The 12442-nt window shown below is 37.2% G+C and overlaps 1 long non-coding RNA gene across 1 annotated transcript; it reads left to right on the forward strand.

Moving 5' to 3' along the window:
* The first annotated feature begins 751 nt into the window (after positions 1-751).
* On the forward strand, positions 752-5988 carry LOC128644013 (uncharacterized). Its single transcript, XR_008399907.1, has 4 exons — positions 752-932; positions 2279-2396; positions 5436-5571; positions 5773-5988. It is a non-coding gene; the product is annotated as an uncharacterized LOC128644013 (long non-coding RNA).
* The last annotated feature ends 6454 nt before the right edge of the window (positions 5989-12442 follow it).

Raw genomic sequence — 12442 nt, forward strand, 5'->3', positions numbered from 1 at the left:
AATTATTGGATCGCATCTGGGGGGCGTCCCTACAATCCTAGGAACGCCCTCCAGACCGCGATTAAATCCCTGAAGCACAGAAGGCTTCAGGACAGCCGTTAGTTATGACGTTCCATTCCGTCATAACGGCTTTAAAGCCCAGTCTAATTATGACGGAATGGAACGGCATAACGGCTTTAAAAGGTTAAAAGGACCGGTAATTGCCACGCCCCCTTGACCACGCTCCTGACCACACCCCCACTGGCACCGCACAAGGTTGTCCCAGTTTCACCTCTAAAAATTATGGTAAGCCTACTTTTACCACAACTGTCCAGCCTCTAGTTTTTTGAAGTTTTAGCATATACATATAATACCGTTATAAACATATCAAGTGCAATAGAATTTACACGGTGGCTGATATATTGTCTGTAAAGTGTAAATGGACGATTTACCCAAATTGGATAGTTAGTATAAACTGTATTTTAAACTATTTTTTTTTTTTACTATTTCACTGACATAGTTATACACTTAGTTATGGCTAAGGTATTTTGAACTTGACTTGTTAACATCGCGCATGCACAAAACCATATTGGCACTTTTTTTGTATCGGTCACTCAGCATACACATCACTATCTACAGTACCTACACTTTATGAACGCTCAATGGGACTCCAAATTGGCTACTAGTTTGTATCACTCCGCCAGACCGCCGCTACGTCTTATGCTGTGCGGTTGCGTAATCACGTTCAGTCTCACGTACTGTTATAAGGGGCAAGCGTCTTCTTTCGCTCTCTTTCTCACCGGTTTAAATTTGTTAGTACAATCTTTTGCCATCCTCCGCTGGTGGAGTATCCCCGGCCGTATCGTAACCATGAAAGACAAGATATCCTTCCGAGCGATTCTTCAATGGCACTATGGGTCTATAACGCGAGCATCCAAAACCCTGCAGTTGTCGTGAGTATTGCTATATAAACATGCTGCGATCCTATACGTTTAAAGGGACAGTTATTTTGGTTATGTATATTATAATTCAGCTATTAACAACTGGATAAGATTAGGTTGTTGCTAATTAATGGGTCTTGCTAAAACACTATAGTGATTGCTTAGAACAGTGAAAAACTTAATTTATCCCTTGTGTGTATACATAAAATGTGCAATTGAAATGTATTAAACATTTTGAAGCTTAAAGGGACATTCCGGTCAAAATTTAAATGCACATAGATGATTTACATCTTTGAATAGAAACATATTTGTAATATACAACTACTGGCAAAAATGCTTCTAGTAAAAGTTATTACTATTTTAGTGTTAATAATCTTCTCTGCATGTGAAGGATAGCTAGACATTCTCAATGCACTAGAATTTTAAATACTGCAGCTGCTCAGGTTGCCAGTGGGGCTTGTATTATGTCAGTCTTCAAGAAATTGAGTCATTAACAGATGGTACAAGCACCTTGGACTCTCTGAACAAGTGCTGTTTAAAATGCTGGTGCACAGTGCATACTTAAATACACTACATTTATATATATATATTTTTTTAGAAGGATTTTTGCTAATACATGTACATTACAAAAATGCTTCTATTCAAAACTGAAATGCATCAATGTGGATTCCAATTTTGGCCGGAATATCCCTTTAATTTGATGAGTCCCCTGTGATGTCAGGTTCCATAATTCAATTAGGGACTGTAGAAAAACATATAGCTGTATAGTGTAAATATGTATAGAAAATGTACTGAGAAGTGCAAGAGTAGGAAACTATATACATTTTAAATACTCTTTAGTTTCAATATATAGTCCCTTTTTTAGCACTTTTTTGTCTATTCTGTTCTTTTAAGTGTGGTGTATTCTTTGCAGTGAAAGTAATTGGGTTTTCATTAGCAACCGTGCAAGAATATAATGTGGTACATTAGCATATTTTATTGCTTTATGTCCCTTAAAACAGGGCTCGACAAACCTGGGAGCCACTGGCTCCCTAGAATTTTACCCCTGGCTCCTAACTTCTTGGGTTATTCTCCATATATCTATATACAAATTCAACTGTCTGGCTCCTAAAAATATGCCTGGTTCCTAAATATTCTTAGTGGCTCCTAATTTTTTTAACATATTTGTCAAGCACTGCCTTAAAACATGCATTATTAGCTGCTTATAGAACTTTTTTGTACTGATGGTGCTAATGCTGAGACAGTGCCTGTTTGGGCTAATCTGACTTCTGGATACACTGCCTTTGTACTGCACATGTTGCTGCTTCCATCTATACTTGACATGGTCTTATATCTCTCTGTCTCTGTTCTCTCCGCAGGATGTACCGGCCATACATTGGGATCCAGAAGATGTATTCACTAAAAGATTAGATGCTTTTAAACACTCAGTGTTAGTTACTGGCTGTTAGTAGCCACAAGACCAACATCAAGACAAAGGTAATTACCCCACACACACTTGGAGCATCTGTTGTCTTGCTGTGATGTAGTAACTAAAATGCCATCTGATGCTCATTGCTGAAACTCAGAGGCTGTTTCTGAGCAAGATCTAGGGGTCGTATGAATCATATATTTAATGTTGAATATATATATTTTCCAATTAACCTTCACCCCTAATGCATTATATTTTTTTAGCTTTTTTCTAGAACACCATTTAGCATAATTAAAATTTATATAAAATGTATTCTATACATTATTTTCTAAAATAATGGAAATGGGGACAATCTCAAGCTCTAACTTATGTACAATAAATTGCTGAAATTTGATCATAAAAAATAACAGGACATGAAACCCCAAATGTTTCTCTCATAATTCAGATAGGGAATACAATTTAAAAAGTTACCAATTTGTTTCTATCAAATTTGCTTCATTCTCCCAATAGTGCTCCCATCTAGTGCTCGTGCTAATGTATAACATTGTTGGTAAAACTTATCTGCCTGCTTTTCAACAAAGGATAATACAATTCTTCTATAGAAGTGCATTTGAAAGTGTTTCAAATTGTATGTGCTATCTGAAAAGGGTTTGTCCCTTTAAATCATCATAATTCAAAAAGTCTGCCCACTTATGATTAGGTCCTGTAGTGTCTGATCGTCTGGCAGTTTTTGTAAATGATATCCCAGGTTCTCTGTAATCAAGCTACGTTACTCAACGTACAAGTCTCCAAATAATGTATGTATTTAAAGGGACATAATACTCATATGCTAAATCACTTGAAACTGATGCAGCATAACTAAGAAGCTGACAAGAAAATATCACCTGAACATCTCTATGTAAAGGAAGATTTTATCTCACAATCTCCTAAGCTCAGCAGAGTAAGTACTGTGTAAAACGTTAAACTCAGCTGCAGCCCAACTGCAGGTAAAAAAAAATGCAGCTCATCAGCAGTGCGGAGGTCATGAACTTTTACTGTGATCTCATGAGATTTCACTTAACTCTAATGAGATTATATTGTAAACTTTCTTACACTGAATAGGGAAATAAGATGAGTGCACGTAAGCTCGCTCCTTCAGCTGTCCAGGGACAGACATACTGATTTGCTGCTTAGAAGTCCTTTACAATGGGATGTGGCTGCTGAAAAACTTGAGGTATAATCTTTCTTTTTTACATAGAGATGTTCAGGTGATATTTCCTAGTCGGCTTTTTACAGCTATACTGCATCAGTTTCAAGTGTTTAAACATTTGGGTATTATGTCCCTTTAAGTAGTTTCTTGATTGTAATTTATCACTTAAAGGAATAGTAAAGTCAAAATTAAACGTATGATTCAGACAGATATAGAATGCAATGTTAAGCAACTTTCTAATTTACTCCAATTAAATTTTCTTCATTTTCTTGCTATCTTTATTTGAAAAGCAAGAATGTAAGCATAGAAGCTGGCCCATTTTTGGTTAAGCACCTGGGTAGCACTTTCTGATTGGTGTCTAAATGTAGCCACCAATCAGCAAGTGCTACCTAGGTTCTGAACCAAAAATGGGACATACTAAGCATAAAATCAAATAAAGATAGCAAGAGAGAAAAATGGAAAATAGGCGTAACATAGAAAGTTGCTTAAAATAACTGCACTATCTATATCGTCAGTTTAATTTTGACTAGACTATTTAAAAGGACAGGAAACCCCAAAATGTTCTTTCATAATTCAAATAGAACATAACATTTTAACAACTATTTTATCCTTTGCTGAAGGAAGAGCATTGCAATACTGGCAGCTAGCTGAATACATCTAGTTAGCCAATCACAAGAGACTAATATATGCAGGCACTAATTAGCTAATGTAGGATATGTCCATATTCATTTTTATTTGAAAATAGAAGTGAATTTAAGTGTTGGGAAAATTATCAGCGCTATCTGAATTCTGCAAGTTAAATTGGGACTTTCCTATCCCTTTAAAGTTTAAAAGTTGTCTATTTCCACTCCTCCTGTACCATGTGACAGCCATCAGCCAATCACAAATGCATATACGCTTCTGAATTCTTGCACATGCTCAGTAGAAGCTGGTGACTCAAAGTTTAAATATAAATATATATTTTTAATAGACGTAAATTGGAATGTTTAAAATTGCATGCTCTATCTGAATGAGTTTGTTTGACTTGAGTGTCCCTTTAAGTTACTGTCTTATGTGATATTATATAAAAGGAAGTGGAGTCTGGTTACACTTGTATTACCCTTAAGTCATACAAATTTTTTGTTTTCCTTACTAATCTCCTAGTTTAATTAAACTTCTGATCTTTTATTCTCTTCTAATTGGAAGCACAACCTAATCAAATGAGCTGAGCTTATAGTTAGTAGAGCTCAGTAGCTTCTCTCTGTATTGACACAATCCTTACTGGGAGCTAGCTGACGATAGACTGCATGTTTATTTTTTTTGACTCGTGAAAAAAATGTTGGCTTGTATGTTCATTTTCCATCCCATATGGGTATCCACAATTACTACTTCAGTGTTTTTGTTTACTGTGCATTTTTAAAATGGTATACTCCACCTGAACCATTAGTTTCTTTAACCCTTTTGCAGATGCTAAAGAGACACGAAACCCCAAATTTATCTCCTGATTTAGATAGAGAATAAACTAAAGTTTCCAATTTGCTCTCTTTGTTGAAGAGATCTAAATAGGTAGTGTGTACGTGCCTGGAAAACTACATGACAGGAAATAGTGCTGCCGTCTAGTGCTCTTGCTAACTTATAACATTGTTGCAAAACTGCTGCAATTTAATGCTGCAGACACATGCACACGGCTGAATTTACCGTCCTGCTTTTCAACAAAGGGTAACAAGAAAATGAAGAGAACTGGATGATATTAGTAAATTGGAAAGTTGTTTAATTGTTCGGAGTCGTGAGATCTTTGGCCTGTGTCCCTTTAAAGGACTTGAAAGTCGCATTATACCAAAGAGTGGGCAAAGGAACACGAATGCAAAAATGAAAAATACAATTTTATTTTTTTTATATCCTGTCTGAGAAATGATCTAACCTCCCTCTTTATTTCTAGTGTACATGATGCTGCCTCAGACGGCGCTCAATATGGTATACGCTTGCTCCAGTATGAATCGGCCCATTCATTAGATAAAGCATGGTGTACAGAAGATTCAGTGTCCTGCCACAACACTTGCTGTGCACAGATTTAGGTAAATGTATTTCTTTTAATTTGTGTCTTGTCTTGCCGTGATGTATTCATTTAACGCCGTCTGATGCTCATTGCTGAAAAACAGAGGCTGTTTCTGAGCAAGTCCCAGGACTGATCTGAGTAATTCTTCTCACTCCCCATTTACACTGTACATAAAATAGTGTCTTCACATAGCATTACAGTCTTCCTTATTCTTTTTCAGACTCCGCCAGTACGCCGTTTTTAACAAGTCCCAACTGATGCCTGAAGCTCCTTTCTGAAGATACAAGCCTGAGAGTCTGTTGAATGAACTCTGAACGTTTTTATCCAAATCAGCTAATGTGTTATAAAAATCACTAGTTTCATCTTGAGAGGAAAATAGTGGAACACTCTGAAATAAAAAAAATAATAAAATGCATTTTTTTTTTTTTTACACCAATTGGTTTCCAGTGATTTTTATGTTCTTTAATGCATACACATTGGTTTAACCACTTGACTGGGGACATACACAAACCTATTCGAAAGGTGTTTTCCATCTTCCTGCAGCTATTCAAAACTACATAGCTAAAAAGTAGCTGCAAAATGTGGTGATTCCACATTACCCTGAGGCACAACACACAAGCAAGGAAAGGTGCCACCTGAGTTGGTAAAATCTCTTGAATTTGTTGCATTAACTAGTTTTTCCTATCATTTACAAACTGCTTGTAATCACTTCGCATCTGGACTTCTACATTGTAAAAATGTTTAGAAAAAGAGAAATTGCATGATTTCATTGATAGGATTGGGGTGGGGGGAGTGCCTATTACGCTAGGCAAACCCTCCAACCCACAATCCTATTTGGGCAGCTTCTATGGTTGCAGGACACCCAAATAGGATATTCAATGCCATCCTAAGGGTGCTAAAAATCCCAGTGCAATTAGGATGGCATGATAACATCCTAAGGGTGGGAAGGGTTAAAATAAATATCAAACAATATAGAATAACATATATAAAACATAAGTAAAGGGACAGTAAACACCTTGTTAATAAGATTTGTGTTGCCAAAGAACAAGGGTTCTCAAACCTTGTCCCCAAAAAGCCCAGATTTTCAGGATATCAGAACTGGAGCACACTACGAAACAATGTGTCCACAGCGCCAGATATATTTAAAAAGTCTATTTGACCAAAAAAGCAACGTTTTGTGATAGATATCACTTAATCGTGCTATACACAGTACACTGAAATGCCTCGTTTTAAAGCCAATACGTGTGTCTCCGTTTTCAAAACCTAGCGCCACCATGTGTTAACTATTTACACACCTTAATACATTGAACATTTTAAAGGCAATCATTTCATTTATATTGCCCTTTTAAATTCTCAATTTTTTTTTTTTTTAAAAACTAAGTTATTTACAATTTACCATAATTACTAACCTATATTTGTTTCATTAAAAAATTGTTTATTTTTTTAAAGAAGATATTCAGATTACCAGAATACTGACCAAAGTCCCTATTCATTCCATATGGGACCAAAGTTCCTAGTCTATTTATCCAATACATTTCTTTTATTTAAATGGCTTTTCACGGTCCCCTCCCTCAGAGGGCCCACATGATCAATAATTTGCCACCTTAACTGACTAATACTATGTCCCATTTCCAAAAAATGGTTAGATACTGGTGCTTCCTTGTCCCCACATCTAATATTGGAGCGGTGCTGACTCTATCTGACTTTTCTCACCGTCTCACCAATATAGATGAGGTAACAGGGACACTTTATTAGACGGCAAATGTCTCACATGTGAATCTCTTCCTTTAATTGAGTTACAGCTCATACATCCCAAACAGGGGTAGCAACCGAAGTTCCTTTTGCCTAAATACCTCTGCTCTTTAAGTTTTGATGGGCCTATATTGGACCTAACAAAGTAATCACTCAAAATCCTAACCCTTTTATATGCAACGCGATGATTGGTTTTTCTTCAAACTCCTTAACTTGACTATTGCATTTTTGAAGAATAGGACAATGCTTATTTATAATTTTAACAGTTACCATGAATGCTATATTGGGATGAAAATACCATTCTATAATCTACCTTTGGAGTAAATTTTTCAAGGTTTTGATTACATTTGTCTAGAACAGCTTATGGGTACCCTCTTAATTTTTTTTTTCTGCATTTCCTGAGATCTCTTAATCAAATCTCAAGTGTGGACTCAGTATTTTCCAATGTGTCAATATTTATTGATTATTGCAAAAAGAGGTAATAAAATGTAGTTCTTACATCAAGGACACAGGAGATTTTCTTAAAAGGCCAAGGAATTGGCTTTATTAAATGACAGGTTTATCATGTATAAACTAGATTTTAAGAGCCTGTATACATGCATTAAGCATGAAACAGGCAACAAGAGTGCTTAGTGTAGATAAGGGTTTGCCACAACAACAATGTATGTTTATAGAGGAGCTTTTAAGGCTCATTTTGTACTGGAATTTATTTTCCAAGATGACTGGTATATCCAGATAAAGGGAACAGCCATGGGGTCTAATGTTGCCCCATCATACACCAACCTATTTATGAATATGGTAGAAGAAAAGATCATCTGAGAATAATTTGTTTAAATTATTTGGTGGCGCTACATAGATGTGTTTGGCGTATGGTGGGGTAACATAGACTCCCTGACTAAGTATGTTGCTGAACTAAATGTGGCTGTCGGGGGCTTGGAATTTACATTAAATTTTAGTGAAGAAAGTATAGTGTTCCTGGACGCCAGAGTTTATAAAAGAGGTACTAAATTGGAGTTTGATCTAGTCACAAGAGACTGACAGGATTCGGAACACACTTTACAATACAATAGCTTCCATCCTCGGAATTTGGTAGAATCACTCCCAAAAAGTCAACTGATGAGGGTACAGAGGATAGTCACTGAACCACAAAATTTGATTAAGATATCTCAGGAAATGCAGAAGAAATTTCTTAACAGAGGGTACCCACAAGCTGTTCTAGACAAATGTAATCAAAACATTGAAAAATTAACTCCAAAGGTAGAGAATAAAAATAGAATGGTATTTTCATCCCAATATAGCATTCATGGTAACTCAATTGCTAAAATTATAAATATGCATTGGCCTATTCAAAAATGCAGTAGTCAAGTTAAAGGGACACTGAACCCAATTTTTTTCTTTTGTGATTCAGATAGAGCATAACATTTTAAGCAACTTTCTAATTTACTCCTATTATCACATTTTCTTTGTTCTCTTGGTATCTTTATTTGAAATGCAAGAATGTAAGTTTAGATGCCGGCCCATTTTTGGTGAACAACCTAGGTTCTTGCTGATGGATAAATTCATCCACCAATAAAAAAGTGCTGTCCAGAGTTCTAAACCAAAAAAAGCTTAGATGCCTTCTTTTTCAAATAGATAGCAAGAGAACGAAGAAAAATTGATAACAGGAGTAAATTAGAAAGTTGCTTAAAATTGCATGCTCTATCTGAATCACAAAATAAAAAAAATTGGGTTCAATGTCCCTTTGAGTGATATCTATCATGAAACGTTGCTTTTTTTGGTCAAATAAAGACTTTTTAAATATATCTGGTGCTGTGGGCACATTGTTTCGTAGAGTGATTAAAGTGGAATGGGCAGTTTCCAGCCTGCACAAGCACAGAGAAAAAGTTACCAGCAGCTGTTCAAAGATTTTGAGAAACAGAACTGGAGCACAGGTAAAATCAGCTGAATAGAAAAGTTATTAACCTACTCTCACCTAAATTAATCTGGAAAATCTGGCTTGTTTAGGGAGGCTTGAGGACAGGTTTAAGAAACAGTACTATAGAATTAAATCAGTCAAGTTTTGACATTTTTAACCCATTGATGCTGTAAGGACTTTCCATGCCTTCCTAAAAGCGTTGGGCTTTTATATCTTCAGGCCAGTGTGGAAAGTCCTAAGGTCTTGCTCCTCTACCTGTAGAGACTCGGGACTGGGACGTTCCTAGCAACACAGGCAGTTCCTCAGAGCACAGTTTGAGTCATGATTGCAGTGACGATCATGTGACTTCTTTATTTTTTAACTTGGATGGTTGCCTCTGTCCTGTAGTGGTTAAAACAAACATACTTTTTACTGCAGTTATTTTTCAATATTCAGACTACTTTTTTCTGTGTAAAAAAACAAACGCTTAAATACCTTTATAGGAAGACTGACAAAATGACACTTCAAAGACTTGAATAGAGCAGGTTTTAAATAAAAAAAAAAAAACTACCATTATCAAAATGTGCACAGGCTTTATATGCACACTTTTGGAGGCACCAGCTCCTATTGAGCAATTGCAAGAGTTCACAGTAAATATTTGTGATTGGCTGTCATGTGATACGAGAAGAGACATTGAAGCAACTTGGACATTTCTTTGCATGGTCTTATTTTTTTTTTATTTAGAATTTTGTGATTATGCAAATCTACTATATTGTCCTTTAAATTTCATAAACTAGATACAGGTACAAATCCCCCCCAAATCTGGAATTCCAAACTTATTCTGAAATCCAAACTTTTTAATTAAAAAAAAATAAAAAAATCTTTACCTGCTTAGAAGTCACAATCTTCTCTGCCTGCATGTTTGTTTTTTGTTTTAAAATGTGTTTGGTTTGCCACCTTTTAACTTAAAGAAATACCAGCCATGGATGAGGGTCGGAGCCACAAGAGGCAAATTCACGCAATGTTGCAAGCCCCTACAAGTTGGAAATGCATAATGTCACCTTTTTGGCTATGGTTGTTTCCCACCAAACGGTGACATTTGCATGTCCATGTCTGACTCGGCTTCAAACTCTGACACACAAATGGAAATCCAAACTGTCTGGTTCATGCCAGAACTGGTGGCAACCCTAAACTCTGCCCACAGTTGGCATACCCAGATTGTGCCCAAACTTACTCTTGTCACAATGGCCCTGCCTCTCCTGTTGTGGTCACACCCACTAAACACTGGTGAACTATACCCAAAATATCCCATATCATTTATTTGTATAGCGCCACCAAATTCTGTAGCGCTGGGTACAGTGATAAAGGTATACAATGACAAGGATTTGTGATAAAATACAAAACTGAACAAATCTAGTACAGGAGGAAGAGGGCCCTGCTCCGGAGAACTCAGTCTACAGGTTAAGGATGAAGATACATAAGGTTGGGTGTTGCTTGTCACATCAGCAGCAGTGAGTCATACAGTTCATGTATTAGTTTGGTTAAAATGAGAGATGGTAAGCTTCTCTGAATAGGTGGGTTTTCAAGGAGCGTCTGAAGCTATACAAAGTTGGAGACAGTCTTTTGGAGCGGGGTAGAGCATTCCAGAGAAAGTTGCAAAGTCTTCGAGACGGGAGTGGGATATAGAGGTAACAGGTGTGGAGAGACATAGGCCAGAGGTTGATCGAAGAGGACAGGATGGGGAATATTTCACAATGAGAGAGGAAATATAGTTGGGAGTTAGACTGTTTAGTGCTTTGTAAGTTAGGGTTAATACTTTAAATTGTATTCTGGAGTGTATGGGGAGCCAATGTAGAGACTGGCAGAGCAGCTGATGTAGATCGGCCGACTTAGGTGGATGAGTCTAGCAGAAGCATTCATAATAGATTGGAGGGAGGAGAAGAGGTGTTTTGCAAGGCCATTTAGAAGTAGATTGCAATAATGCGTGACAAAATGAGGGAATTAATAAGTATTTTTGTAGTTTTTTGAGTAAGGAAGTGATGAATTCTGGAAATGTTGTGTAGGTGTGAACGGCAGGATTTGGTAAGCACTTGTATATGTGGGTTGAATGTGAGCTCTGAGTCTAGTGTGACCCCAAGACAGCGGACCTGGGGTGAGGTGTTGAGAATTGTCTCCGACCATCAGAGAAATGTCAGGTGTTGGATGTCTCAAAGAGGGGGGAATAAGAAGCAGCTCAGTTTTGGACAGATTGAGTTGGAGGTAGTGTGAAGACGTCCAAGAGGAAATTGCAGAGAGGCAGTTGGAAATCTGGTTGAGTAAAGATGGAGAGATATCAGGAGAGGAAAGATAGATTTGAGTATCAGCATGTGGTAGTGGAATCCAAAGGAGGCTATAAGTTTTCCAAAGGAGGATGTATAGAGAGAGAAAAGCAAGGGACCCAAGACAGAGCCTTGCGGTACTCTGAGAGAGGCAAAGGATCACAAAATATGTTAAAGGAAACTGAAAATGAGCATTTTGAGAGATATGAGGCAAACCAGGAGAGGGCTTTCTCTCGGATGCCAAATGAACGTAGTATTTTTAGGAGGAGAGGATGGTCAACTGTGTCAAAGGCAGCGGACAGGTCAAGATGAATTAGTAAGGAGTAGTGGCCCTTTGCTTTAGCTGATAAAAGGTAATTTGTTACTTTAGTAAGAGCAGTTTCTGTTGAGTGCTTAGGGTGAAAACCAGATTGTAGTAGATCTAGTATGGAGTTAGTTGTGAGAAATTGAGTTAGCCGATTATAATCCAATCATTTTGATAGTTTGAAGGAGTCAAGCGATGGCTTTTTTAGGATTGGTATGATTGACGCATGCTTGAAGGTATCCGGAAATGTGCCAGCAGTGAGAGATTGGTTAAAGAGATGAGTTAGGGTAGGGGTTAGTGAAGCAGAGAAAGAAGTTGTGAAGAAATAGGGTCAAGTGGGCAGGTTATGAGATGAGCCAAGGATAGGAGTACAGAGACTTCTTCCTCTGTTACAGGAGGGAAGTAGCATAGAGTTTTGTTAATAGAAGGGGTGGGTAGGATTGCTGGGTTTGATGGGTAGATATCTTTTCTAATGGTGTCAATTTTATTTTTGAAGTGATCAGCAATAATCTGAGCAGTGAGGTTGGTAGTGGGTGGGGGTGCAGTCCTCCACTGCCGTTCAGCAACCCATGAACTTTGCTGAAGATATCTGGTCTGTTTGATGTGCCACAGCTGCTGTCAA

The sequence above is a fragment of the Bombina bombina genome, unplaced genomic scaffold (assembly GCF_027579735.1).
Source record: "Bombina bombina isolate aBomBom1 unplaced genomic scaffold, aBomBom1.pri scaffold_573, whole genome shotgun sequence".
Taxonomy (NCBI): Eukaryota; Metazoa; Chordata; class Amphibia; order Anura; family Bombinatoridae; genus Bombina; species Bombina bombina.